The following is a 24,829-nucleotide window of genomic DNA, read 5'->3' as shown; positions in this document are numbered from 1 at the left end:
AGAGTCCCCCGGGAGTGGGGGAGAGCGTCCCTCCGACAGCCGAGGTGGCTGACATGACTTCCAGTCTGCCGAGGCTCCGACGGACGCCACGGGGCGACAGATCTTTCCTTTACCCTAAAGATGGCGCAGAGGAAAGGTCGCCGGCGTCGGTCACGGGACGCCGGCTCTGCGGGACGTGGTGCTGGCCCCGAGGCAGGACCTTGTCGAATGGCGTCTCTCAGCTCCTTCCACTCTGCCGGTGTTTATTTGTGGGGACTGCTGCCCCGGGGAACGGCGAGTCCCATATGTACTCACTCGTTCCTCATCTGCTCACCCGCACGGGCGCTGGGGGCTCTGCCCACTCGCCGCCTGTGTCCCGTGGCCGCGCCCTCCTCTTGAACACGTCCCTCCTTTCTGGCCCCTGGAGGCGCTCCCGGCCTCTAGCCCTCCCGCTGCCCCGGCCCTGGAGTCTGATCTCCTCTCCCAGAGAACAGAGCTCAGAAACGGAGACAGGCGGACGGGGAGGAGGCCGTCGCTGCCGGGAAATTAGTGACCCCACGGAGACACGCGGCCACGCACACACGTGTGCACACACACAGAGGCACACGCACCAACACACACAGGCATGTGCACACGGGGACACACGTGTGCACACGGGGACACGCACAGACACAGACACGCACACACACGCACACACGCACGCACACGCACACGCACACACAGTTACACTGAACTGTCGCCCTCCTCCTCTCTCGACGTAAAACCCCGGCCGCAAGCCGGTGCCCTGAGCCCACCCGGTATCACAGGGTTCCTCCAGGTCTTCCCTCCTACTCCTTTGTCACTTTCTGCTAAAAACACGGCTCCCGTTTCCCACAGTAACTGAAGCCCTGGCTTCGTCCTAGAGGCTCAGACTCTGCTACCCGCAGCCGGGAAGTCAGATCCGCCGACAGGAGAACCGTGCTTTGTCGCTAGTCGAATGCAGTTTCAAGGTCGCCTAGACTGGGTCTTTCCCCTGCCGGTTCTCGGTGCCTCTGTCTTAGCTCACTGCTACTATTGGCATCGTTTTCTGGTCTCCTCATGCTGTTGATTTTTGATATTTGTATTTGAATATGTGAGCCTCAGCGTGGTTTAAAAGTCATCGCAATAGAAAAAGGCACATCCCAGACGCTACGAGTTGCCCACCACCGTGTGCATCCCCAGGAGACCAACCCCGCAAGTCCAAAGTCCCTTTGGTAGAAATGAGGAGCTAACCGTGCCCTCCTGTGCTCATCCCTCCTTAGATGAAGGTCTCACCGCAAATCTCCAGCCTCTGCCCTGCTCCCTGCACGCTGCTCGCTGAGAGCCACTCCGCACCCGTCTCCGCGATGGTGTCCGGTCTTGTAGCCCCTTTGCACTCCCAGTGCATGTGGCTCCCGCCCTCGTGCAGTCCTTCTACGTGCTTCCGTGTGTTGTTTCCACAGTTACACACGAAGTCTCCAGGAACGGCCTGGGGCACACGTGTTTGCATGTCGTTGGGGACGTAAATTCTCGTAACTGGGAGGCTGGGGCAGCGAATGAGTGAATATGGCTTCCGCACAGATGACATCGGCCTCGATGCCTGAGCGATGACCTTCCAGACCACATTTTTAGATTAAGCTTGAGAATGATATTGGCATTTCCACTTAAAGTATTAAAAGAAAGTATGGGTCCGAGTGTTCATAAGCGTGTAACCAAAACAATGTCCCCCTGTTTTTTCCATGTTCGTCATCAAAGAACCCAGCATTGATGAGAGTTATCAGCTCGGCGGTCCTGAGGGTTTTGGCGAGTCCCAGTTTTCTGGCGGTAAGCACAGACTTTGCAAGGACAGTAACGGCGACTTGGGAACAAACCCGCCTGTGTGCCGGGGAGACTCAGGCCAGGCCCGTCGTCTGCCTGGTGGGTGACGAGTGAGAGGGTCTCTGTCTCTGCGTAGCTTTAACTCTTTCATTTGTGTGTGTGAATGCTCTTGATTTCTGTAGGTTGATGTTTTTGTTCTACCACCTCATTTAATTCTTTTATTGCCTCAGTTCAGTTAATCATTTTTTCTATAGAGTTTTCCAAATATACTGCATTATCATGTACAAATAGAATTTTCTTCTTCTTTACCAATGTTTAGGCATCTCATTGGTTTCTCTTATTTAATTGCATTGGCTTATATTTCGAAGATAGTGGTCACAAGTATCAGAGTTAGTGCGTTTCCATGCCTTATTCACAATCTTAGCTGAAATAGCCCTAGTATTTAGCCAATAAACAAGTTTCTGGCCCTAGAACAAAGGCATGCATATTTTAACATCTAAAGAAAGTATCCACCCATTTTTTAATATTTTGTCACACTCTTTTTCATTCTTTGGTAATACTCAATGTTTTTTCTTTAGGCCTATTAACGTGAATGATGTATGAATGAATTTTCCAATATTGAACCAACCTTGCATTCATAGAATAAATCTCACTTGTTCATGTTGATTATTTTGGATTCTGTTTGTCAGTGTTTTATTTAGTATTTTTGAGCCCAGATACAGTTCATCAGTAGTATTAGTCTGCAGTTGTTTGTGCTGTCTTTATCAGGTTGAAATGTCAATGTTACACCTGCTTCACAATAAAGAATTTAAGTGTTTTTCCTCCCTGTTGGAATCTCTTTGGAGATTTAGAGCATTGAAACCAGATGGTCTTTTCAGATTTTTTAGAAATGCCCTGTGAAACCATCTAGTTCTGGTGTTTTTTCTCAGGCAGTTCCTTAGTAACTTCTTCTGTTTCTTCCAGGAGAAGCGATTTTAGCAAACTCTTATTTCCCCAGAGAATGATCCATTTCTTCTGTGTTCCTCGAACGTATTTGGACATTTGGACATGGACATGTCTAAGTCATCTCATTATCTTAAAGGCATCCCTTTTTCCCACTGCGATTCCCCCTTGTCATTTCTAATCTTATAAATATATGCTCTCCTTTTCCTTCCTAATTGGTCAACGAGTAGCTTGTCTGTTAATTTTTTCCCGAATTCTAGGGTATTGACATATTGACCAACTTCACTGTATTTCCAGTCTGCTCTTCGTTAGTTTCTGCCTTTGTCATTAATATGTCTTTCTTTATGCTCTTTTTTTATAGTGCACTTTGTTGCCTCTCTTCCAGTTTTAGAGCTGAGTAATTATTTATTTCATTTTACCAACAAGTGGTCGGTGCTCTGCTCCTTTAAACATAACCCATAGATTCTCATACACAGTGTTTTAATTATTATAATTTCCCAGAAGTTCTATACATTTTAGTTTTTATCCTTTTTACCCAAAAGTTGTCTAATGAAATGTTTTCCAATTTGCAAGTGGTTGGACCTTTTCTCTTTATTTCTGTTAAAATTTCTGGTTTTTATGATACTGTGACCAGAAAGTGTTTTTAGTAGTTCTGCTTTGTGTCTGACATGTGTTTTCTTTGCAACCTGATGTAGTGTCAGTTTTTGCGAATACTATGCAAACACTTGAGAAAGTGTGTGCTCCACGGCCGGGCTGGGGAGGGGGCTTGCTGTGTGTTTACACCGTCTGCTTATCAGCCATGCTCTTCGAGTCCCTCTCCGCATCCCCATGATTTTCTTCCCCGATTCTTCTCCCAGGATGGTGTGCAAATTCCCCCACTGTAAATGTGTCTGTGTGTGTGTCCTTGCGTTTCCTGTAGCTTTTGCTGCACAAGCACAGTTCCTGTGTGGCTTGTCAGGAGCCCCATCTCTCCCTTGTGAACCCCAGCGCTCCGGGTGGGAAAGAGCCCACCTTTGTCCTGTTTAATGCTTTGGGGCTTGCATTTTACTTTCTCTGCTATAAGGATCACCACGATCCACTTTCTTAATATTTCAGTTTACCTCCTGTGTCTTTGTTCATTTCTTCATTTTTAAACAACTAAGCCGTGTCCCTGTAGGTCTACAATATAGAAGCAGATCTTTCGTGAGCCCTTTTAAGTCAAAGGAAGCCGCCTTGTGAAGTCGGAAGCCTCCCCCAGGGAAAGGGTCGAGAAAACAATCTGAGCCTCCATCACCTCTCTGCTTCCCCACCTCCTGCTCCGGCCCGACATTCTGATGTTCTGAGCCAGACATTCTGTGATTTTAGTGAAAGTCTAACGGAAGGGTTAGGGCAGCTCCCAGGTCAGCTGGGCTCCTAGAAACCAAGGGGAAGTTGTAAGGCCGACCTGGGAGCCCTGGATTCCTGGGGGAGGTGAGGCTGCTGCTTCCGTGCCCTGCCCCACCCCCGTCACAGGAGTCCTTTGGGCCCCCCCACCCCGGTGCACCGTGGCCTCCTGAGGGGGATGCTGTGTCCTCCTCGCGAGCCCACACTTTGTACGAAGCAGGTGTCTGTGTGTTCTGGGTGGATTAACGGAGCATCACAGCTGAAGGGGAACCCAAAACCTTGGGGTCCGTTTGAGCACAAGCCCGGCAAAGACGCCACCATGGAAATGTGTAGAGAAAATGTCGATTCATGAACACCGAGAAAGGGCAAGATTCCATAATGTTCTGACAACTTTACAAGCAACTGAAAGGCAGTGCTACAGGTCACTGCGGGCTGCACGGGGTGCCCGGTTCTGGGGCCACAGACGAGCCTTCAAGGACCCAACCTGAGGCGCTCCCGGGGTCGGCGGGGAAACGGGCCAGGAAGACGGCGTGCCCGGGGGGTGCGGGCGACCTCGGGGAAGCCAGCTGGAAAAGCAGGGAGCAAAAGAGAAGCTCATGGAAGACAAGCGGCCGAGACAAGGTCCGGCGGAGAGGAGAGCCGGGACAAGCAAATGAGGACATCTGAGAGAAACCGGCCCCTTCGTGGGCGTCGGCGCCGCCTTTCCCAACGAAGAGGAGCCCTCCGGCAGGTGGCTTCCAAACTGCTGCCACCAACAGGGCCACGAGATCGGCTCCCGGGCTCAGGGTCGGCACCAGCATTTAAAACACAAGGACAGGATGAAATCAGAGAGCCCATGCGGGTGACACTTCTGGTTCCCAAGACAGAGTCCTAGGTTTTCACACGATGCCCTCCCTGCCGCCGAGGGCAAGCCCGGGACACCCTCTGCAAACCTCAGGGGCCGATGGTTCAGGCGCGTCCCCGACCCAGGCTCAGTGCTTGTGCGGAGCGGAGCACAGAACGCAGGAGCGGATTGTCCCTGCGTCCGGGGCACGGGTCCCGGATGAAGGTCCACGGTAGCTCCCTTCCGTGCCCTCCCAGCTCCTGGTGGTTTCCCTGAGGCCTTTGGGCTTCCCTCCCTGACCTCTGCCTTGTTGTCACATGGCCTCCTCCCCGTGCACATGTCTCTGTGTCAGTAATGACACCTCATGTGGGATTAGGGCCACCCTGCTCCCAATGTGACGGCCTCCAACTGGTCACACCTGCAACAACCCTGTTTCCAAATGAGACCAACACAAGGACTGCAGGGCACCCCACGGCCTCACCCGGCAGCAGACATGCTCAAGCCAGCGCCTGGGAACCAGGCCACGGGGCTTCCTAGCGAACGCGGATGGCATTAAAGAAGAAGTAAATACTTCGCCATTTTAACTTAACTAAGAAATAGTCTTCTTTGCCGCGCAGTTTCCCGTCATGGTGGTCTAGGCCCCATCGCCCAGCACTGGCCGGGGACAGGAGGGGCACGGGGGTCCCACGGCAGCGGTGGAGGCAAGTCCCCAGAAGGTTGCTTCTGAGCCTTCGTGTCCAGAGTCCCTTAGAAGCTCAAACCCACCCTGGGAGCTTCTCTGTGAAGAGACTGTGGTCCGGCAAGAAGGGACCTTCCAGACTCTTCCCACCCCTGAGCCAAGACTGCACGGCCTTCAGTTTTGTGCAGTGTCTGTAATGCCAAGAGCATTCGGTGTCTCACTCGGGGGCTGAACACATGTCTTTGCCCCGAGCTTCGTTGTTCTGGACGGGAAATCACGAGGATGTTTGGCCAGCGCTGTGTTGCCTGTAACTGTAGCAACGCCACCTCCACGGCCCTTCAGCTCCTTGTCGTAGGAACGAGCGTCCCGCAAGCCCAGGGTCCCCGTGGCGTGTCCATGGCTTCCCCCAGGCCACATATGGGTATAGGCACCGAGGGGGACAGATAGGTGACTTGTGGGCAGGCCTGACACCATCGTGTGTGGATCTTGAGCTCCTGGGCAGGCGGCGATACCCGGACGGCCAGCGTGGAAAGCCACGCTCACACCCTTCTCCGATCTGGAGAAGTGGATTTTGCAGCCAGTGAGAAAGTGGCCATCGGACAACAACTCCACCAGAACTCAGACCCTCCACCTGCAGCCCGCAACACCCATGCTGCCCCCCGAGGCCCAGAGCGTCTGGGAGGGCCCACAACAGGCAGGCCCCAGAAGGTGCCGCACAGGCCACGGCGGCTGCATCCAGCAGGCGTTCAGCTGAGTCGCTGCTGAACACAGCAGCCAGCCGACCTACCTCCTCTCAGAAGCCACGAGAACCCAGGCCCCTCCACAGAGTGAGCCAGCGGGGGAAGACGCGGCCGTGGTCACTAGACGCCGGCGAGGCAGGGGCGGGCGCACAGATCCATGGGCAGACACGCGCCTCGTCTGGGAGGGAGAGCTTCCGGTCTCAGACGACCTTCTGACCTGAAAAACTGCTTCTTCACATGAGTTACTTCGATTCTTCCTCGGGAGGACCCGGAGGGACCCACAGGGCTTCTGCACGTCATCTCCTCGAGGCTTGCTTGCCCCGTCCCTGGGGCACTCACCCTTAATCCCCACCCACATGCGCCTGTGGAAGGGGACAGATCGTGGCCGCACTGGATGTTGTGACATCCACTGGACCATGAGCCCCTCCAGGAAGCCTCGTTCCCGGTGCCCTCGTGGGCCTTGGATCCGGCTCATGAAGACTAACTGTTCGTCCCTGACCGTGATGAGCGCTGCGGTGACGGTGATGCCCTCGCCACGTGCCCGGCACTGTCACGTCTGAATCACACCATCAGCCTCACAGCAGCCCCGCGTCAGGCCCATTTCACAGGTGGGGGCTGTGAGGCCTGGAGACCGAGGCTCTCGCCTTAGTGGGCCCTGGGGTGTGGGCCGCGGGACTTGCTCCGGACCCCGGATGGGAGTGGCTCCTGTGTCCAGGACAGCTAGAGAAGCCTGGGTTTCCCACAGTCGCCCAGAGCCGTCCAGACCAGCTCTGCTGACTAGTTCTTGCTTTTTCCAGCTCTGTGGGCGGCCCCGCACCTCTGCCTCCGCCGCACCCCTGCCTCCGCCCTTCCTGTCTTTCCTTGGCAGATCCCACCTGCTCTGCCGACGGGCCGGAAGCGTCGCCAGGGAGAGCGATGAGGTGTGATTTTCCCTTCAGGTGCCGCTGCGGGAAGTGCTTTCCAGCTCAGAAGCCGGCAGGGGACACCTCCTGCCTCCCTGGGGGGCCCCGGGGGGAGACCAGGAGCCCTGGAGCCCCCGCAGGCATGGCCCTCCCCAGCCTTTGTGTGCCGCTTTCTCTAGAACTTTCTCCCGTCCTGTGGAGACGCATCCCCGCCCAACAGCTGTCAGGTTCCTCTTCCATTCAGCACAGGCGTCAGCACAAAGTGGGTTTTGCTCGTCCATCGTCGGAGACCCCCAGAGCTGGCAGTGATTCATCTGAACCGGGCTAGAAGTCAACCCGTATTGTCTGTAGACAAATGGTCACCTTGGAAAACAGTCATCATCTTTGTCTCTGGCCAGCAGTGGTTTGGGGACCTGGGGGCTTCCAAATTAGACAGAAGGAGTAGTTGTAACACCTCCCTGAGGACTCATGGATTAGGCTGGGCCATTAGGACGGTGCAGGTCAAAAATGGTCCGACGCCGGTCCCTGGGACACTTTTGGGGGTCCCTGGGGCTCAGCGCAGCTGGGGCGCCCCTCAGGCTTCCCTCCTCTCCGTGCTCGGCCCTCAACCCAGGCTCCGCCGCTGGGAGCAAGGGCGCTTCCCACTCCTGTTGCCACAGGTGGGGGCTTCCCCCCCGGAGGGGCTCCCTGAGCGCCAGCCTCGGCCCCAGACAGACACACGGACAGGCTCGCAGAGGGCTGGTCTTAGTGCCTTTGTTCCACACGCCGAGCGACCCACACGTCTTAGAGTCCTTGTCCGTGGGGTACACTGAGCTCCACCACTGACCTCCCCAAAGACGTAAACGTATAGTCGACGTTACATCGTCCTCCGAGCCGTGCCTCGGGACTGTGAGAGAGAGAGGGTGTAGAGTAGGCTCCAAGGAGTGAATCTCTAACGTGAAACTCTGGCCACCAGAGCAGGCACCTCTCGGAAACTCACTGGCTCTCCTTCCTGGGCCGGAAGGGTTCTCTCGGGCTGCTGAGCGGCAGGAGGCCACCGATCCTGTAACAGGACCTTTCTTTGATACATGATCATTTTCGGCTTGGTCTTAACCCGGGTTCTTACCGGTATCTGTCACCTTCCACTGGGAATCCGGCTAACCTTCCTGGCGTCTTACTCCGCTGAAGGGGGGTATGCATGGACAAGTTTCTGTGAGGCATCGGAACGCAGGATACCATGCAGGGCAGAGACTAGGATCCCGAAGACCCTGGCTCCCCCTCTTCTTGGCTGCACCATCTCATATAAGTGACCTCCCCTCTCTGAACTTACAGCTCATCATCCGTGAGCCAGGGTCACAGCCCCTTAAGCGGCGGGACGAGTCCGTTGGGTGACAAAGGGAAGGACTTAGGGCAGATCCTGACTCGTAAGGCGGATTAGGCATTCCCACTTGACCTCCTGGGCTGTGGTAGGATACGGGCCCCTCCGTGAAACCATCCTCATACAGACTCACACAACCGTCACCACAAACATGACACAGAAGACACATCACCCCACAAGCCCATGCTCTCTACTCAGCGTCTCGCACCACCTCCAGCCGTAGCAAACCCTCACTCGTGTCCTGTTCTGTCATTTTCCCTTTTCTGGAACATTAAATACCACGCACACTGTGTAGACTTTTGAGCCTGGTTTCCTCAGACTGCACAACACATTTGAGACTCGTGCACATCAGCCCATCGGTCGTCCGCGCCTTCCGTGGCTGAGCCGCGCTCCGCTGTGGTCGCTGCTGGTTTACTCCTCAAGCACCTGCCGAATGACACCGGGCTTGTCTCCAGGTTCAGGAATCACAGTAAAGCCCCTGGAAACATTTGCATACAAGGTTTGAGGTGACTGTAAGTGTTCCTTTCATTCGGGTAAAAGGCCAGAGGTGTGGCTGCCACGTTTTACTTCACAAGAAACTGCCAACAGGGTCTCGAGCTCCCGAATCAGAGAGTTGCCCTGGGTCACCTGGGCACTGACAGTGGTGGTGATCTGCCCTTCCCCAGTGGTTCATACCGTCGAGCATATTTTCATGTGTTCATTTGCCATCTGAATACCTTTTTTGGTCCGGGGTCTTTTCAAAGTATTTTGCCCATTTTCATGAGTTTGTTTTCTTACTGTTGAGTTTGGAGAGGTATTTCCATATTCTGGATGCGAGTCCCTTGTCAGACGCGTGACCGGGATGGGGCCGGCTCCCCATTGCAAGCGGTGTGCTTCAGAGATCAGGGGTTCCTAATACTAGTCCAACTCAACTGATCACTTTCCATTTTCTGAATCAAATATAAGAAATCTTTGCCTACCTCGAAGTCGCAAACATTTTCTATGTCCTTTTCTAGAAACTTGGGAGCTGTAGGGCTTACATTTCGGGCTGTGATCCATTTTGAGTTCATATATACGGTGTAAGGTCGGGATTATTTTGTTTGGTTCGATTTCTCACATGACCGAGGTCCAGCTGCTCCAGCACCATTGTTGGAGAAAAGCCCTCCCTCTGTTGAACTGCCTTGGCACGGAGGTTGACAATCCGTTGATCTTGTACCTGTGGGCCGCTTTCTGGGGTCTGTTTGGTTCCACTGACCAGGGATCTGCTTTTCTTCAGACATCACATTGTCTTGGTCACTAGATGTTGATACCAAAATCTGGTATCAGGTAGTGTGAATCCTTCCACTTTGTTCTGATTTTCAAAATCAAGTAGGTTCCTCTGGTTCTTTGTCTTCTCATATAAGTTTTAAAGACAGTTCATTTCTGCAGAAAATTTTCTTGCGACTTTGGCTGGGATTGCCGCAGATGTTTAGATCAGTTTGACGGCACTGACTTTCTGACCGTATTCAGCCTTCCACTCTATGAATAACGCCATTCAGGGCACCTGGGTGGCTCAGTCGGTTAAGCATCTGACCTCAGCTCAGGTCATGATCTCAGGGTCCTGGGACAGAGCCCTGCGGTCCCCCACTCGGTGGGGAGTCGGCTTGCCCCCTCCTTCTGCCCCTCCTCCTGCTAGTTCTCTCTCTCTCTCAAATAGACATGAATGATGCATTTACTTAGGTCCCCCTCAGTTTCTCTCACCGTGTTTTGTAGTGCGCACCATAAAGACCTTGCATATATTTTATTAGATTTATACATAAATATTTCATATTCTTGATGTTATCATAAATGACACTGCTCTTTAAATTTTGACTTCCAGTTATTCATTTCTAGTGTATAGAAATGTGGTTTTTTTTTTTTTTTTTGGTGAAAGACTGCACCCTGCCACTTTGCTCCCCTCACTCTTCAGTTCTGGAAGCTTCCCTGTAGATCCTCGGGGACTTACTACATAAGGAATCATATCATCTGCGAATAGATATTTCTTTCCTTTCCAATAGATACACCTTTTATTCATTTTTCTTGTCTTACTCCACTAGCTGCAGTAAAATGTTGAAGGAGAAGTGCCAACGATAAGAATGGACATTCTTGCAAACTTAGGTGTATCTATTGTGGGCATAGAGAAATTTTTTTGGTAAAAAGTTAGATAGTAAATATTTTAGTCTTTAATTTCCAGTTGCAAATACTTACCTCCACCACTGTAGCCCAAAAGTAGCCAAAGACAACACATAAAAGAATGGGTGTGGCTCTATCCCAATAAAACTGGATTTCCTGAAGCCAGTGCTGATCCCTGTTTGGACTAAAAGCCATAGCTTGCCGACCCCTGATCTACTGAAATGGTCCATCGGTTCTCTCTCTTCTGTTCCTGTGGTGAATTACATGTCTTGACTCTCGAGTGCTGAACTAGACCTGTATTTTCAAGATAAACCCATGAGACATTTTCCTTTTTATGTATTTTGGATGCAATTTGCAAATATTTAATTAAGAATTTTGGTGTCTCTGTTCATGAGTGATGTTGGGGTGCAGTTTTTTCTTCTCTAATGCTTTGGTCTAGTTTTGGTTTCAAGATAATAACGGCCTCACAGAAGGAGTTGGAAAGTGTTCCCTTTCCTTCAATTCTCTGCATATGTCTATATGAAATGGACATTACCTCTACATAAGATGTTGTTAGAATTTACCAATGAAGACATGAGGGCCTGTATTTTCTCTGTGGAAAGATTTTTTTAAGTACACATTTTATTTCTCCTACAGATAAAGGGCTGTTAGTGAGCTCTGGTGGTTGGCATCTTTAGAGGACTTTGCTCATTTCATCTAAAGAACAGCACGACAGTCTCTTATTACCCTTTATAATGTTTGCAGGAACTATAGGGATGTCAGTTCTCCCATTCTTTATGTTAGTAATTTGTGCTCTTCTTTGTCCCTCGTAGTCTAATTAGTAGCTTATCAATTTTATTGATCTGCTCAGAGAACCAGGCTTTTGGTTTCATTTTTCTGTATTGTTTTTCTATTTTATATGATTGTCATGTCCTCTCTTAAGTTTATTATTTTTCTCTCTATTTATTTTGAATTTTTTTCTCTCCTTTTTTAAATGACTGGTTAATGTAAATACTTAGGTCATAGATTTGAGGCTTTTCTTCGTTTTTTATTATGAACATTTGGCTCCTCTTAGCTCTACTTTAATCTCATCTTACAAATTTCAATATGCTATGCTTTTATTTTCAGTCCATTCAAAATGCTTTATAACTCTCTTTTTAAATTTGTTTTTGACCCACAGACCATTGAGAAATGTGCTGTTTCATTTTCAAATATTTGGAGTCTTTTCCAATACCTCTCTATTATTGATTTATGATTCAATCCCATTTTGGTCAGAAAACACATGCCTTGGATATTTTTAATGCATTTTTTAAAACTTTCAATATGGCCCAGAATATATTGTACTTTAGCAAGTGCTCCTTGTGCACTTGAAAAGAATGTGTATACGTTGTTGATTTGTGGAGTATTTTGTAAATGTCAATTAGATCAAGTTGGTGAACCACCATGTTCAAGCATTCTACATCTTTATTGAACTTCTGCCTCCTTGTTTACTCAACTATTAAGAAAGCAGAATTGAGCTCTCTTTGCCACATCTACTGTAAGGATAAAAACCATTCTCATCAATCAGACTGTCGACATTCCAGAAAATGTCGACATCACCCTGAAGGGACACATGTTATAGTGAAGGGCTGCAGAGGAACCCTGCAAAGGGACTTCAATCACATCAACTTAGAACTCAGTCTTCTTGGAAAGAAAAAGAAGAGGCTCCAAGTGGACAAATGGTGGGGAATAGAAAAGAACTGGCTACGGTTCGCACCATCTGTAGTCACGTACAAAACATGATCAAGGGCATCACACTGGGCTTCCAACACAAGGTGAGGTCTGTGTATGCTCACTTCCCCATCAGCGTTGTTACTCAGGAAAATGGTTCTCTTGTTGAAATTCAAAATTTCTTGGGTGAAAAATACATCCGCAGGGTTCAGAAGAGGCTAGGTGTTGCTTGTTCTGTATCTCAAGCCCAAAAAGAGGAGTTAATTCTTGAAGGAAATGACATTGAACTTGTATAGAACTCAGCTGCTTTGATTCAGCAAGCCACAACTGTTAAAAACAAGGATATCAGAAAATTTTGGGAAGGTATCTATGTTTCTGAAAAAGGAACAGTTCAGCAGGCTGATGAATAAGATCTGAGTTGTCCATCTGCAGAAACAGTGAGAAGCCGGATGATTTTTGAGACTTATTTGTGATATTTTAAAGAGGCAGTAAAAGCTATACTGATAAGAAAGAAAGAAAGAAAGAAAGAAAGAAAGAAAGAAAGAAAGAAAGAAAGAAAGAAAAAGAAAAGAAAAAGAAAAGGAAAGAAAGAAAGCAGAATTGAAATCTCAGAATTGAAATTGTAATTGTGGATTTGTTCACCCTATCTTTTGGTTTTACCGACGTTCATTTCATGTACTTTGAATCTCTTTCATTGCATTTCATCTGCGTGCATAAAAATATGGAATTGTTCTATCTTCTTGGTGAATTACTGCTTTAACGTAAAGAAATGATTTTTGTCTAAAATTTAAGTAGCCCCTCTTGCTTTCTTTTGATTAGTATTCACCTGGGTGATCTTTTCCATCATTTTATTTTTAACCTACTTGTGCTTTATATTTAAAGGGGAATTTTGTAGGCCATGTACAGTTAGCTGTTGCTTTTTTATGTAATCTGAGAATTTATGGTTCTTGACCATATGGGGTATGGTGTTAGGAGGAACTTTAATATCCTTGACTTCTAAATCTACCATGTATGTCATTTCTACGTCAGTTTTGATTGAGTAATTCTTCTCGTTATAAGTCATTTTCTTATAGACCATACTTTATTGCTTGTTTTCATGCCTGCTCGTTGTTGTTTGGATGCCATATACTATAAATTTCATTTTTTGAGTGTTGCATATTATATTTTAAAATACTGGCAAGCTTTGCTCTTGAACCCAGTTAAATGACTTTGAAAGGGTTGATCCTTTTGAGGTTCGCATTTAAGCTTTGTTAGGTAAGACCAGGCAGCACTCACTCCCAGGCTAACATTCCCTGATACTGAAGCCATAAAACTCAAGAGTTCCCTCCCCTGTGCCTTGTGTATAACGAGGCTTTTTATGTGTACCAGTAGGGAAGCCGTCTGCTTCTGGCCTGTGTGAGCTCTGGAAATTATTCTTTCGTCCTTTTGGGGGGTTCTTTTCTCATGCCCAGCCTCCCATCGCTTCTCACTGACCCATACTCAGCTGGAGACTCAGGGCAACCTTCTGCAGTCTCCCAGTTCTCGGACCTCACTTGCTGTTTTGGCCTCTCCAGTTTCATCTCCTGGCGAGGCCACAGGGCTCTGCCCATGTCCTCACTCATCATGCCAACGAAACTCTCCAGGCAGGAGCAGGAGCGATCGTGAGGAGCCCCGTGTCGATTTCCCTTCTCAGGGGTCACTGTCCCTTGCTGCCTGTTGACTGATCTATGGGCAATCACTGTTTCATGTATTCTTTCCTGGTTTTCAAATTAAACTGGGAGGATGAATCTGGTCCTTGCTACTCCGTCTTTTCCGGGCACGAAAGTTCAAGTAGTGGACTTTCACCCATGGCTTCCACGGGAAACGCTGTAGCTGTGAAAGCTCGGGATTTCAACTCTCTCGGAAGCTTCAGGACAGCCTGGAAGGAATCTTTCCCAGCAGGGCCTCACACCATCTCAGTGACCTTACACAAAGCTCCTATGCCTCACTGGGGTTTCAACTGCAACTGGGAAGTGAACATTTCCCACAAGCCTCATCGGATGCATGGATGTTCAAACGGAATCACACCCCCATAGGGACGGTATAGATGTTACCATTGCATGTGAAATCCTAAAGCTATAGATTATACTCCACAAATAAGCAAAATTAAGATGCAAAATTTTTTTTGTTTATTGATGAATTACATGTTTCCATAAGTCAGTCAGCCCAAATTGTATGCCAAATTTTCCTAAGCAATTTCCTCTAAAAAAAAATGTAAACGTGGCCTGAAACATTCAGGGAGAGTATGATGTTGGCAACAATCTTCGTGGTATGGATTTCCACTGGGATACACAGAAACAGGGCAACTGTGACCTCCAGGAGAAAGCTGGAAGTGCTGGGTCCACTGCTGGAAATGGCCTTCCTTTCTGCAGACGTGCTTCTTCACATTTTAAAATTCTACCATGAGCTTATAATACTTATTACAAATATGAATTTGTTGCCTTAAAATACTTGAGAGTGCTATCTTAAAAGCCTAAAGCAGCTTGAAGCCTCTGCAGAGAGTTTCCCTCTCTTGTTGCTGGAATAACCAACCAACCACCTGTGTGATTTCCAGAGGGTCTGAAAAGACTTCATGACCCAAAGCACCACTCCTGACGTCTAGAGCGTGCCCGAACTTTGGGTTACCAGCTAAGTGTCCCATGTCATTCGGTGCCGTAATCATTAATTTCCTATTGGCATTAGCCTTGACAAAAGACTCACTCACTCACTCAGTGAATGCCTTCTGAGCCCCTGCTGGGTGCTTCCCGGTAAGTGAGGGGTGGCTCTTCTCTGAACACCCGCAGAGCAATGGGAGATGCAGAGCAGCCAGAAACAACTCAGGACTCACGTGTGGGACCAATATAAACATGCTAAAGTTAGGGTTTTTCTTAAGCATCCTGGCTGTGTTCAATGGAGTTTTGGGAGAACTCCAAAAAGGAGAAGGAGAAGGGTGAGAGCACCCTGTGGGCCACAGCTGTGGTTACATAGATCCAAGAAAAGGAACCTTACACTCTGGGTGCTGCTTTGCATGGGCCCTCTCCCACCCTGCTCCATGGGGCCAGCGTCCACCCCGGACCCGCCCCATGGACCCCAAATCTGCTCCTCTCCCCAGCACTGAGACCCCACAAAATATTCATGGGTAAAAAGGCCTGGACAGGGCAAGGGTAGGGGTTCATCCTTTTGAGGAGTGAAAGGTCTTCGAAAATATGTACCCAGATGCAAGGACATCATCCAAGGAACCAGAGGGAACCGTGCAAGCTCATCCTCAGTGGAGAAGGAGGAAACAGAGAAAGTTGACAACACATGTCTCCACCAGTGCCCATGAGCCACACACACTAGCTTCTGGGCTCCCTGAAAACCTCTGAAGTTGAAAAGGAAAGTTTGGAATCACGCCTTCATGACTAACCAAATCTTGATCATTGTACTTCTTTTCTCCCCCAGGAAAGAAGAATTTACAAAACGAGCAATATAAAAAACTGTCAATTCTGGACAAAATCCTTCAAAACTTTGGGAAAACTTCAGGTAAACTGGAATAATAGATAAGTGGCTCCTTGCACTGGGACGTCCCCCGCTGTGAAGAGAAGTAAACCGTCTGCTCCAGGGAACCGCTCTCTGGAGGGGCAGGTGACTTGGTCCCTGGGCAGACCGGCAGGGAGCTCCCGATGGGTTTCCTGTGTTGTCACTGCAGGGCTCCTGGACCCCCGAGTCCAAATCCAAGGAGTCAAGGGCCACATCCTGGGCGTGTGGGGCTGCCGACCTATTCCCCACGGCCAGGCCTGGGAAGGTCCCCAAATCTCACTGCAGGTGGCGTCTGTCTGGGTATCCCCGACCCCTTCCCTTTCAGACAACTTTCTAGCTGCTGGGGTTGGTCCACGAATTTCCCCTGGTGGCTTCTGCCCAGGCCCCATGCTTCTCCTTGGAACTTTCCAGAACACCTCTGAGCCTCTTCTCCAGGCCAGTCCCCTCCTGTCTTCCCAGCCTCTCGCAGGTAGACTCTGTAGTCACGCAGATGGTTCGAATCAACTCCTCCAGCCTTCTAACCACCGCACACCCGTGATGTACCCCAAGACTGGCTGGTCTGGGGATGCACCACACCCTAATTTCGAGCTAGTGTGGTTCGTAAATGTGGCTGCTAAGCCACACGCATCGGCTCCTCGTAGATCCAAGCACAGGACCAAACGTTTAAGCCTGGCCAGCTTCGTGCACCTTCTCCTAGTGTTTGCTGAGCACCCGCCCCGGGGCCGGGCACTGCTGGGGGGCTCCGGACTGCACAACGCAGACACGCGCAGCCCCGCCCTCGCGGAGCCCACATCAGGGACGGTTAGATGGCCTCTCCGCTCCAGCCCGTCGGGACACTGCTGGGTCTCCCCCTTTTCGTCGGCTCCTCCTCCAAGCCCCCAATCATGGTCGCTGTGGCCAGCCTGCCCTCTCGCCCTCCGTGTAGATGCGGGCCAGGACGGGGTCCCAGACTCATCCCTAGAGACCTCCTGGTTGTGCGAGTGGTCACCAAGCACCGCAGGAGCCACCCTGACGCTGCAGAGCCAGAGCCAGCCCTGGGGCCTCGAGACCCCAGGCCCCCAGTCTGCACCTCCCCGCAGCAGGCCCCCCAGTGCAATCAGAGGCAGAAAGGGAGGTTAGCGGTTGCTCCACTCACGGCAGAGTCACCCCCTGGGCCTGACGCCCAGCCAGTTTCTGCCGCTGGGACAGATTTTGTGAGAGACTTTGCCGAACTCGCAGTTCCCCGGGCCTGGAGAGTTCTGCCGTGAGAACAAAGTCTCCGAGGCCTCAGATGGCTCAGGCAGGGCCCTTCCACCTGACGACGCCCCTGCAGGCCAGCCCCGTACCTGGACGTCCCGGGAATGGGCAGCGGACGCTCCTCGAGGGCCGGGGCTGCTCCCAGCAGTGCGCGGACAGAAGGGACCAAGGTCCTTGGCCTCTGGGACCTGATATCACAGGCGTGGGTCCACAGCGGGCTGCCCCCGAGGGGAGGAGGGCCCCGCCCCGCCCTGCCCAGCAGCAGAGCTCGGAGGAGCCCCCACTGGCTTTGGGGGCAGAAGGCAGTGGCAGTGAGGCATTAAAGGGGGCAGTCTGGCCCCCCACCTTGTCCTCTCTCTGCGCTGCTCCCCCGTCGGGGTCACGGCCTCATGCTCCCCAAGATCCTGCCGATTCTCTCCCCCACCTGGCTCACTGCCAGCCTCACCCGAACCCACACCTTCCTGCTCCCTCTGGCCGCGTTAGCCCTGACCTCTCCAGCTCCGTCTTGTCCCCTACCATCTTCTGTGTGTCTGTAGGGTGCTGGCCATCCCGCAAGCTCATCCTCCCCAACCCCACCCGGAACCCCCTCTACTCGCGGCTCCATCCAGCCCCCACAGCACCTACGACTGTGGTCCACAGGCTAGGGGCGCTGGAGGCCGGCTTCACGCTTCTCCAGTCCCTGCAGAGGCGGGACTCCCCAGGAGGGTCCGAAAGGCAGGCCCGTGGGGATGAGCAGGGCTCCTAGAGTTTCAAAAGGAAACCTCTTCTCTCCGAACAGGGAACTCTCTCCAGTGAGCGGACGAGGAGGGCGAGGCTCTGAAGGGCTGCAGAGGGCGGTCAGCGCGGCCGTCTGGCCCGAGGGGCCCCTCCGCAGCGTATCCAGACTCCATGAGACCCCACAGCCCCCACGAATAAAGAGCATATATGTGCACATGTTGTTAACCACGTCGCGCACGGAACCGTGTTTTATTCACGCAACTCCAAGTAGGGCTCCGCTATTAAGTTAGAGGGGACGTGGGTTTTTTTCTTTCCTTCTTTTTTTTTTAAAGGAAACAAAAATTATTGAGCTTGAGAAAGAAGAGCTTCTCGAGGTTCCTCTTTTTGAACAGGACTGGGTTTCAGGACGCTTCTGAGAATTCTGTCCACGATGAGCCCGAGTCAGCCCCCCACACCTCCCTCCCGTGGCAGCACCTTGCAGACCGCACACGCACGTGCACGAGAGAGACAGGCGGGGCCCGTGCGCCACAACGCATACCAGACACGGAAACACGGGCGGGGTCTACGGGGTGTGGAAGGTGACCCACAGCAGTTCTGGGGGGACCAGAGCTGCTCTTGCAGCAAGAGCCCTTACGCAAGCCCCTCTGACTGTGGGCGGTTATACCTCTGCTGGACTCCTGAGGTGAGGCTGGGAAGAGCCATTCGGGGCAACTGTGACCACCTCCTTTCCCCAGAAAGGCAGGTCTGTGGAGGCCACGAGGCATGTCTGAGAACAGGCCCGGGGAGAGAACTGCTCTCCCGAGCTACAGCTTTAGCGATGGGTTGGTATTGGCTCTAGAACAAGATGGAAAGTGACTTAAATGGAGCCACCTCATGTGGGACCGCTGCACGCGCTTCTCGAGAGAAACCAAAGTCCTCCCCGCTCTTTGATGTCCTCAAGTCAGCGGCAGCCTGGAGGCCCGGGAGAGGCTGGCCACAGGGTTGAGGCGTTCATAATCCTGGGATCCACTGAGGAAACGGAGGCAGAGAGCGGACACTCAGCTGCCTCGCAGCCCGGCCAGCGGCAGAGCAGGGCGCACGCACCGGATTCCGGAGTCTCTCCCTTTCACCAACCCCCTTTCTGCCCCCCAAAGTAAACAGATATCTCAGTGGGGTTTTTTGGTTCGTTTTGTTCATATAGTTTTAATTTTTCCGTTTTGTGCTTGAATCTCATGAAACATTCTTAGATTTCTTTGTGATTTATACGCCATTTCCACACTGAAATGCCAGCACAGAGCCTCAGCACAGTGCGTGGGAGGGAAGCGTCCCCTCCATGTGTCTCCACTCAGGTGTTGGGGGCTTTCATCACACATGGTCACGTGGACCCTGGTGGAGCCTGTCCCCAGAGGCATCTCCCTGCCCGGTGTGCGGAAGGCATCCTTGGTCCCAAGCAGGACTTCACAGTGTTTGTCCCCAGGGGAGCTTTGACAAAACAAAACGTAAAAACATCATTGACCAGCCCCACCCCCCACTCCTCTCCCTCATTCCCATGGGATCCCTGATTACAGTGATTTTCAAAAGCTGAAATTTTAGTGATTTAACAGTTAGAGCCCATCAGGAGAACGTTTCCTCTCAGTGACAGCATCGAAGCCCCCCCAAGTCAGACACTGGCCTCCAATGTCCCTGAGAGCCATATAGTGTCCAAGCCTGTATCTGAATGCCACAGGGGAGGACAGTGAACTTTCAGGAGCTTAAAATACAGCTGAGAACTAAATGTGTGAACAAAACATAAATACCAGTATTACCAGCAAAAATCAAACGAGGAGCTGGTGAAAGGAACGTCCCTGAGCTGGAGGCGAGCCTCCCTCTGAGTCCAGAGTCAAATCGGGCAAGCACTTCACGGACAAGATGGCGCCTCTGGAGGTAAGAAGCCCAGGGGGTGGGCACGGCCACTCTGGGCACGGTGACCCCCTGGTACATGTTATGGGTTGGAAAAGGTTTTAAAATACTGCTTTATCCTGTGCTTTCAATTTTGGAAACTTACTGAGGCGTGCTTTATGGCCAAGCATGGCCATTTTTGGTGACTCTTCCATTTCAGCCTTGGGAGAAGTGTGTGTCCTGCAGATGTCCGGTGCAGTTTCCTACGAAGTCATTGTATGGTTTGAATTTTCTCCTTACTGATTAATCTGCATTGATCGGGTCTGTCAGTGTCGGGGGGTTGTGCATTGACGTCCCCTACTCTGACTGTTAAGGACCTAGTCTTTTGTAGCTCTGTCAGTTTTGCTTTATAGATTTCAAAGACTAAATTACTATATCTTTCTGTTGAAATGAAGCCCTCATTGGGTGACATGTCTCTATCTGTGTATTTCTTCTTGCCTACAAATCTCCTCTGTTTGATATTAATGACATGACTACACTAACTTTCTTCTGGTTAATGCTTGCATGGCATGACGTTTTCCAACGGGTAACCTCCAAATTTTCTGTGCATTGTATTTCATGTATAGCTCTTTAGGCACTATATAGAGGGTGCATTTTTTAAAATTCCATCTATCTTTTTGCTTTTTAATTTTTTAATCCATGTACGTTAAATGTGACTAATGATACAGCTGGGTTTATATCTACTACCTTCCTATTTGTGTTCTATTTGACTCACATGCAGGAATTTTCTCCTGCATTACCTTATTTGAGTTAATGAAGTTTTCTTTCTCATTCTATTTTTTCCTTTATTGGATTGTTAACTATACTTTTTAAAATATTCCTTCAACAGCTTTGTTAGAAATTATGATATGCATCCTAGATGTACTATAATTGAAAATAAATTAGAACGTTTACAACTTCCTAGGAAACTCGAGGACAGGAGAACTTTTAACCCCACTTACTAACCATCTTTTGTATTTGTTTCATTATGAATCCATTATGAATTTCATTATGAAATACCACAGACATTATAGTTACAGTTTTATACAGATTTATACTTACCCTTCCTCATACTCTTTATTCTGTGGTGGATTTTTAATGCCTCCAACTAACAGGATATTCCTATGACTAGAGAATTCCTTTTAGAATTTTAGTGGGAGTCTTCTGGGTATATTACCAGGCCTTTATTTTTCTGAAAATAGCTTTATCTTCATTTTTGAGGAATATTTTTTACTGAATATAGAATTCTGGGTTCACAGCTATTGTCTTTCAGGGTTTCCATTGTCTTGTGCCTTCCATAGTTTCTACTGAGAAGTCTGCTGTCTCCATCCACATTCTTTTTTTTTTTTTAAGATTTTATTTATTTATTTGACAGAGAGAGAGATCACAAGTAGGCAGAGAGGCAGGCAGAGAGAGAGAGATGAGGAGAAGCAGGCTCCCTGCTGAGCAGAGAGCCCCATGCGGGACTCGATCCCAGGCCCCTGGGATCATGACCTGAGCCGAAGGCAGAGGCTTAACCCACTGAGCCACCCAGGCGCCCCTCCATCCACATTCTTGATGCTCCTTTTATCTTCTGGCATTTTAAATAATTTCTGTCTACTGATTTCAGATTTACAATGACTTTGTCAGGGTGAATTCCACTGCATTTGTTATGTCTGGGGTTTAGAGTGATATCTGAATCTATGGCTTGGTTTCTTCTGTAAGTTTTGCAAAATTCTAGTCTATTTTTTTTCCAATAATGATTCTAAGTGATTTCTTTCTCTTCCAATTCTACATGTTAAATCTTTTTACTGTGTTTCATATGTTTCCTATAATTCTTTTTATTTTCCATTCTTTGTTTTCTTTTATTCAGATATGTTCTACTGACCTACTTTCAGATAACTTACTCTCTTCAGCTGTGGCTAATCATCTACTTTTTACTAAATTTCAACCACTGTGTTTTTAATCCTAGAATTCCCATTTGATTCTGTTTTGTGGGTTCCACTTCTCTGTGAAGTTTGCCATCTTGTCTATTTTACTGAATTATATTAGTCATAGTTATTTTTTATCTGTATTCAGTAACTCCAATATTGAAATTGTTATCCAGAGTCTAATTCTGTTGCCTGGACTTTTGGTATGATTGGTGCTTTCTGACTGAAGGCTGGACATTGTGTTGTGAGATGCCGCAAGGACTCGGGAGGGCCTTTAGATCTGGCATCTAGTTAGAATAAGACATGATCATCTTGAGTTGTTTTAACACTAGGTTTCAGTCTTCATAAGATATGGTCTAGTTCCAGTTTCTCTTATTTATTTCTACAAGGGTTCTGATTTAAATCAGAATTTACAGGGCCTTGAATTTTATTTTTATTTTATTTTATTTTTATACTACAAAAATGCTTTTAAATACTCTCCTTAGCAACTTAACCTCTTGGCTACCACTCTCTACTCTCCTCATCTCTGCATGTGCAGCTGAGGACTTACAGAATGCTTTAGAGGGGCAAACAGATCAGATGTGTAGACTCACTACACTTCACATGCCTTCTCTCTGACCCACGTCCTGGATGCTTCAGAAGCCTTGAGCTCACATTTTGTATTCCTAGCCCTGGGGAATTCCCGAAAGCCATGTAGAGCCTGATTTCTGCTCTGCTTCTCAGCCTCTCTGTGACTATGTAAGAATTAGCAAATGCCTCATGGGGAAGATGGGCTTATAACTTTTTTTTTAAAGATTTTATTTATTTATTATTTAAGAAAGAGTACAAATGGGGTGAGGGGGCAGAGGGAGAAGCAGGCTCTCCATTGAGCAGAAAACCCGATGCGGGGCTCGATCCCAGGACCTTGAGATCATGACCTGAGCTGAAGACAGAGGCTTAACTGACTGAGCCACCCGGGTGCCCTGGGGAAGATGGGTTTAGAATACAAAACTCACATCAGTAAATTGTCGTCCTCTCTGGAATCTTGACTCTTCAAGTTCTTAGTATGTTTCCAGTGTAAACACTTGTATTTTAAACAGGCTTTCCCATTGTTTTCGGTGGAATACCAGGTCCACCGTCAGCAGCTCACCTCCTCCAGAGGTGGACCTCTGAGAAACACTGACTGTCCTGGACAGTAAAGAGAGAAAATGAAAGAAAAGGTATTATGAGTAAAGATTTATAAGACTTATTTATTTTTATATTTAGAAAAACAGCACAAAACAGTACTCCCTCTTGTAACTTGTGGTCTTTCTGATGTGAAAATAGTGCTGCTGGCTGTCATGAGGAAGCACTTTGAGTACCTTCCCAGAGGTGGGGGGTGGACATTCCCTTGAATCATTCACTGTCCCCCATTCATCACAGACCCGTCTACCCAGACTTGACATCATGCCTCCAGGGCCTTCAAGTTGTATAATTTTCAGACTCCCAGACAAATGTGTTTTAGTGCCTGCTCAGTATGTGTCTCAAAGAAAGAAGGAAAGGCAGACTCCTGCTTTGCTACTATGTGCCAACCTAAAGATGTGGAGAAAATTAAAAGAGAGGAACAAAAAAATGAAAAAGAGAGTAAAGAATCTATTTAATTTGCCATGCAGGAAATTTGTTGTTTACCAGTGACAGCCCCTTAGAAGTGTGGAAAGAACCCTGAGGAGGCAGGTGAGGACTTTTATCTCTTCTTGTACAAATATAAGTGGTTCCCCAGGTACATCTGACCAAAATGCAATCTCAAGGAATTTTACCCTTATTTAGGTATCTATTTTGAATAGCATGGGAACGGATTCTAAATAAGGATGAAAAAATTTGATTGAGAAACCCAAACTACAGAATGAACAATGTTAGTTTACCAATAGGTAACCCAACCTGTCAGCCTGGAAGAGAAATTCGAGATCGTGGACAGGTGCGACTATCTGTGCTTGTGGTGCTGAGCTGCAATCCCTCCTCCCTGCTTGGGCTCCCAGCCAGCAACCCTTCCAGGCACATGGTCAGGCTCCATGAGTTCACCAAGCAGCTTCCTTCTGCACAGAACCTTGCATCTCACCCTGGTCCTGAGTCTGCTCCTTCGGTTCTTCCATCCCGTCTTGGGGTTCTGCTCCTGGGGCACGTGCCCTCACTATGGCCCATATTGGCGCAATGTCCAGAGAACCCTCAGTTTGTCTGTCAGCAGCGAATGAACACTTTAAACTACATAGAGTTCGGGGTACGGCTGACGGCCACTCTCGCTGTATTGGTTTGTAGTGGGTAGTGTCCAAATCCATGCAGTGTGAGGCTGTGGCCAGCCAGACACTGAGGTGTGACACCCTGCAGACGGGCTGGAATGGCTGCAGAAGACTTGGAGCCCCTGTGCTCGTCCCGATGCTCCTGGGACACACTCTGCAAAGGTGGTTCCCTTTGGAGTTGCTCTGCTGTGCTCCTCTCCAGCCACAAGTGCAGCAAAGCCCTACCCTCCCTGCAGGTGCCAGGAGGCAGCTGCTTAACTCTGTGTCTCGGACTGGTTCCTCCAAACGAGGCTCCTGCATGAGCAGCACCCACTATCCTGGGGTTCCTGTCAGAAGCAGAAGCATGGGAGCCTTGGTCTGAATTATCCCGGGTGATCCCGGCCGCTGCCTCGGGCACTTACACTTCCAACACATAAACCAAGACTAAATGCTGCATATAGTCCGGGCACGAACTTGTGTCCAAGATCCCCACTCCTCTCTCTTGTTCAGGGAGGGTGTCAGCTGCCCAGGTCAAGGCTGGGCTTCGATGGACACATTCCAAACCTGCATCTTCCGAGAACCACACATCAGAGGCCAGGAGTAGACAGTGTCCTCTGGGCCTGCAACGGCGTTGGTGAGAGACTTAAGACTTTGGATGAGCAGAGGGGACACTTAGGAAGGATGTAGCTGTGGTGGTCACTGGTCACTTGCAGAGCCCAGACGCTGCCCAGGTGCGTGGTCTCCCAGCCTCTTGACTCAACACCCCGGGGCATACCTCACTGGTTCACACAGCACCTGCTCGGCAGATGGACCCATTCTTCCAGAAGGTGCTGTTGCTGTGCCCAGGTGTCCCCTAGGGGCGCCACACCCTGGCTTTTGTACAGGAGAGTGATGGGGTGCAGGGT

General features: G+C 49.5%; 1 pseudogene; it reads left to right on the top strand.

Moving 5' to 3' along the window:
• The first annotated feature begins 1,715 nt into the window (after positions 1-1,715).
• On the top strand, positions 1,716-12,904 carry LOC116574572 (annotated as a pseudogene).
• Positions 12,905-24,829: the final 11,925 nt, after the last annotated feature.

This window comes from Mustela erminea, chromosome 15 (genome assembly GCF_009829155.1).
Source record: "Mustela erminea isolate mMusErm1 chromosome 15, mMusErm1.Pri, whole genome shotgun sequence".
Lineage (NCBI taxonomy): Eukaryota > Metazoa > Chordata > Mammalia > Carnivora > Mustelidae > Mustela > Mustela erminea.
The sequence above is the reverse complement of the archived record's forward strand: the minus strand, read 5'-3'. Positions and strand labels throughout refer to the sequence as shown.